Genomic DNA, 5,979 nt, shown 5'->3' on the forward strand with positions numbered 1-5,979 from the left:
AGAGCTAAATCCGGGAGCTAGGATATCTGTGTTCACATCCCAGCTTTATCCCTGGTCTGTTCTATGAATTTGGGCAAGTCACATCACCCACATCCCAATGTGGGATAGGAACTGTGTCCAATCCCATTATCTTGGATCAACTCCAGCACTTAGTACAGTGACTGGCACATAGTAAACGCTTAACAATTATTATTATTAGCACGATTATTGTTATTATTATTACCACGGAAAACTGAGGATTTGCAGACAAAATTCATTCATTCATTCAATCATATTTATTGAGCGCTTACTGTGTGCAGAGCACTGTACTAAGCGCTTGGGAAGTACAAGTTGGCAACATATAGAGACGGTCCCTACCCAACAGCGGGATCACAGTCTAGAAGGGGGAGACAGACAACAAAACACATTAACAAAATAAAATAAATAGAATACTCCCGCAAGATCAGATTTATGTTCCATTCATTCCTTCAATCATATTTATTGAGTGCTTACTGTGTGCACAGCACTGTACTAAGTGCTTGGGAAGTTCCATGTGGCAAGGAATGTGTTCTTTGGCTGTAATAGGCTTCCAAGATGGTGAACTAAATTCATTGTAGTGGTTGAATACTTCCTCTGCGCAGAGCACTGTGACTCTATGTTGTATCCTCCCGAGGACTTAGTTCAGTGCTCTGCACACAGTGAGTGCTCAATAAGTACCACTGGTTGATTGATTACTGAGAGTATTTGCTTTGCAACAGTAACTGGGAGTGAGTCTCAGTTTTCATTGCTAGTTGATAAGCTTGTTGTGGGCAGAAAGCGTGTCTTTCAACTCTGTCATATCGCACTCTCCCAAATGCTAAGTACAGTGTTCTGCACATAGTAAGCACTCATTAAATACCATTGATAATGATGATGCTTCATAAAAAGTCAGGGGAAATACAGATTTTCTTTTCTAAAGTTCATTCATTCATTCAATCGTATTTATTGAGCAGTTACTGTGAGCAGAGCACTGTACTAAGGGCTTGGGAGGGTACAATACAACAATAAACAGAGATATTCCTTGTCCACTGCAAGCTTACAGTCTAGATGGGGCCGTGGTGGGGTGGGGGGGGTTGAACATAGCCTTTATGTGTGTGTATATATATATATATATATAGGTGTGTGTACCTTTAGAAATATGTAGATAGAATATATGCAGACGCTCTATAAGTTTTCCAGCCCAATGCTTGGAACAAATGTGGAGCATAACAAGTGCTTAATGAATACTATCATCACTCAATTGTGGGCAGGGAATGTCACTGCTTATTTTTGCATTGCACTTTCCCCAGCACTCAGTACAGTGCTCTGCACATAGAAAGTGCTCAATAAACACAATTGAATGAATGAAAAAATCTAGGCATGAGTTAATTCAGGCTCATTCAATCAGTCAATCATATTCATTGAGCGCTTTCTGTGTGCAGAGCACTGTACTAAGTGCTTGGGAGAGGACGGTACAACAACAGACACATTCCCTGCCCACAACGAGCTTACAATCTAGAGGGAGTAGGTGTCCAATTCTAATACGTTGCTTCATGAAGGAAAGATGCTGAAAATGTTCAGATAAAGCATTTTTGCAAGTCAGTTAAAATTACATCTACCTAATAATAATGATAATGATGGTATTTGTTAAGGACATATATGCCAGGCACCATTCTAAGCACTGAGGTAGATACAAGCTAATAAAGTTGGACACAGTCCCTGTCCCACCTGGGGCTCACAGTCTCAATTTCCATTTTATAGATGAGGGAACTGAGGCACAGAGAAATGAAGTGACTTGCCCAAGGCCACACAGCAAACGAGTGGCAGAGCTGGGTTTAGAACCATGACCTTCTGATTTCTGGTCCCGTGCTGTATCCATTATGCTGTAAGTAGAGAGGCTAATGCAGTAAGCATAACCAGAGATCAGAATCCCTCAGGGAATAATAATAATAATAATAATAATAATAATAATAATAATAATAATAATAATAATAGTATTTGTTAAGTGCTTACTGTGTGCAAAGCACTGTTCTAAGCGCTGGGGAGGTTACAAGGTGATCAGGTTGTTCCACGGGGAGCTCACAGTTTTTAATCCCCATTTTACAGAGGAGGTAACTGAGGCACAGAGAAGTTAAGTGACTTGCCCAAAGTCACACAGCTGACAGTTGGTGGAGCCGGAATTTGAACCCCTGACCTCTGACTCCAAAGCCCGGGCTCTTTCCACTGAGCCACGCTGCTTGGAATGTAAATCCCTCCATCTCGGATGGTTTATACGTGGGTCCGGAGGCAGGGGCATGGACTTGATATCCTCTCGCTGTCCGGCCCAACCCTGGCGTTTTCTATGAGGTGATAGTAATAACCCCACAAGTGAGCAGGACCCTTCAAGGGCATGGAGACAAAACTCTCAGCCCTTCAGAGAAGGCCCACAGTTTACTTAAGACCAACGGGGCAAGCTCAGCATAAATCACCAGGGCAAAATGATGGTCTCTGGTCTGTGAGAAGTAATTGACATCTGGTTTCATTATGTGCTCGATCTGGTTTCACTTCTCCTCATCTGGTTCCACTTGGCTCCAGTTCTTTGACAACCACCTCCAGCTACTTCACCCTAGGGGGAGGATCTGCTCTGGGGGCTGAAGGGAGGCTCGAGAGCAGAACAGTTCCCTTTGGAGAGACTTGCAGGGCGCGGGAGAACAGACGGTGGTTCATTTAATGGTTCTTGAAGGAAAGCCCTAGGCCTAGTTGCTAGAGCCTGGAATCAGAAGAACCTGGGTTCTAAATCCGGCTCTACCACTTGTCTGCTGTGTGACTTCCAGCAAGTCACTTCTCTGTGCCTCAGTTCCCTCCTCTGTAAAATGGGGATTGAGACTGTGAACCTCACATGGAACAGGGACTGTGTCTTGTATCCACTACAGTGCTTGGCACATAGTACAAATACCACAATTATTATATTATTATTATTATCTACCCCAGTGCTTAGAACAGTGTTTGACACAGAGGATGCGCTTAACAAATACCATCCTTATTATTATTATATGTATGCTGAGTTTCAGGCTGGAGTTTGTTGATCCTGACCTCTCTCCTGATGCCGGGCTTTCTCCAGGCATGGTGGAGTATGGGAGTTAGGTTAAACCAGAATGTAGAAAAGTAGTTTAGCTGGCAGAGCTCATCGGAGGAGGGATTTGCAAAGTGGAGGTGCCGAGCCGTTAGGATGAACTGGGAAATGGTCTTGGAGGAAGTGAGGTGACGAGTAGGGAGGCTGTGATGGTTGCATAACCTTGGACAAAAAATAAAAATAAGTCCACATTTTGAATAATGAAGTTGTAGTCGAGAGGGAGGAGAGAGGCAGAGAGAGGGGGAGACAGACAAAATGGGGAGAGACAGCATGGTCTAGTGGATAGAGCTTGGGAGTCAGAAGGGCCTGGGTTCTAATCCCGGCTCTGCCACATGTCTGCTGTGTTACGTTGGGCAAGTCACTTCACTTCTCTGGACCTCAGGGACCTCATCTGTAAAATGGGGATTAAGACTGTGAGCCCCAGTGTGGGACAGGGACTGTGTCCAACCTGATTAGCTTGTATCTTCCCCAGTGCTTAGAACAGTGCTTGTCATACAGTAAATGCTTACACATACCATCATCATGGCAAGAGGATGGAGTTAGGTTGGGGGGAAAGGGAAAGGAGGGGGGGAAAGAAGGGGAGAAGCGGAAAAGAGGGGGAGAGGGAGAGATTTTCCTTCAAGATGGGAAGTGGTGACAGGATATTCTACTATCTCCCCTATCCTTAATTGATTTCAACGTCCGTCTCCCCCTAGATATTGTAAGTTCTGTTTGGGTAGGAAGCATATCTACCAACTCTATTGTATTGTATTTTCCCAAACACTTAGAATAGTGCTCTGCACATAGTAAGCGCTTAATAAACACCACTAATTGGTTGAAGCAGGGAAAGACTGAGAGAGGGGAGAATGGATGGGGGTGGCAGGGAACCGTAGGGAGAAAGAGGAAAGACGCATCTAGATACCTGGAGGGGTAGGAACTAATTAATGAGTCAGTCTGCTCTGGCCCACTGCCAAAGACCACCAGGATGACTAGAAAATGGGGAGAAGGAGGGAGCGAAACCTAGGGTCCCACTTACATTGACATCTCTAAAACCCAACCTTTCCTCTCCATCCAAACTTCTACCATGTTGATCCAAAGACTTTTCCTATCTCGACTATTGTATCAACCTCCTTGCTGACCTCATCATCAATCATATTTATTGAGCACTGTACTAAGCGCTTGGGAGAGCACAATACAACAATAAACAATGACATTCCCTTCCTTCAACGAGCTGACAGTCTAGAGAAGCAGCGTTGATTAGCGGCAAGACCACAGGCTTGGGAGTCAGAGGTCTTGGGTCGCTTGTCAGCTGTGTGACTTTGGGCAAGTCACCCAACTTCTCTGTGCCGCAGTTACCTCATCTGAAAAGTGGGGATTAAGATTGTGAGCCCACATGGGACATCCTGATCACTTTGTAACCTCCCCAGTGCTTAGAACAGTGCTTTGCACACATTAAGCACTTAACAAATGCCATTATTATTATTATTAGAGATGATTCTGCTCCCCACTTCAGTCCATACTTTACTCAGTTGCCTGGATCATTTTTCTCATAAAACCTTCAGTCCATGGCTCCCCACTCCTCAAGAACCTCCCATGGTTGTCCATCCATCTTCATATTCATGAAAAGCAGTGTGGCTTAGCAGAAAGAGCCCAGGCCTGGGATCCAGAGGTCATGGGTTCTAATCCTGCCTCTGCCACTTGTTCTGCTATGTGACCTTGGGCAAGCTACTTAACTTCTCTGTGCCTCAGTTACCTCATCTGTAAAATGGGGATTAAGACTGTGAGCCGCATGTGGGACAACCTGGTTACCTTGTATCTACCTCAGTGCTTAGAACAGTGCTTGGCACATAGTAAGTGCTTAACAAATACCATCATCATTACTATTATAATATTGAAAAGCACTTCCTTACCATTGGTTTTGAAACACTCAATCAAGCCTCCCTCTTCTACCTTACCTAGCTGATTCCTCACTACAACCCAGCCCACACACTTCACTCCTCCAATATCAACTTTGCTCTGCACACAGTAAGCGTTCAATAAATACCATTGAATGAATGAATAAACTTGCTCATTGAACTTTGATCTCACCTATCTCGCCACCGACTCCTTGCCCACAGGATATGGATCTAATCTGGAACTGCCTCCCCCTTTATATATGACAGACGACCACTCTCCCCACCTCCAAAACCTCATGAAGATCACACCTCTTCCAAGAGGCCTTCCCTGACTAAGCCCTCTCCCTTCTACAGTGACTATGCTCTGGAACCGCACCCTTTAAGCACTTGATATTCACCTCAACTTCAGCCTCCACTGCCCTTAGATACAGAGCCATAATTTATTTTAATGTCTGTTTCCTCCTCTAGACTCCGAACTCTTCATGGTCAGGGAATATGTCTACCAATTCTGTGGTATTGCTCTGCACATAATAAGCACTCAATAAATTCCATCGATTGATTGGCATAGCACTTATTTTTTCCAAAGCACTTTCTGTTTGATGTAGGGGTGAGTTTAGACTGTGAGCCCACTGTTGGGTAGGGACTGTCTCTATATGTTGCTAACTTGTACTTCCCAAGCGCTTAGTACAGTGCTCTGCACACAGTAAGCGCTCAATAAATACGATTGGTGATGATAGGGGTGGATAGGCAACCACTGGAGGTTTTTGAGGAGTGGGGAGACATGGCCAGAAAGTTTTTTTTAGAAAAATGCTCTGTACAGCAAAGTGAAATAAGGACTGGAGTGGGGAGCCACAGGAGGCACGGAGGTTATCAAGGAGGCTGAGGAAGTAGCCATGGTGTGATATGGTAAGTGCCCAAACCAGCATGGTAGTAATTTGGATGAAGAGGAAAGGGAAGGACTTGTTATAAAGGAAGACCCAAAAGGATTTGGTGACA

The sequence above is a fragment of the Tachyglossus aculeatus genome, chromosome 3 (genome assembly GCF_015852505.1).
Source record: "Tachyglossus aculeatus isolate mTacAcu1 chromosome 3, mTacAcu1.pri, whole genome shotgun sequence".
In the NCBI taxonomy this organism is placed as follows: domain Eukaryota; kingdom Metazoa; phylum Chordata; class Mammalia; order Monotremata; family Tachyglossidae; genus Tachyglossus; species Tachyglossus aculeatus.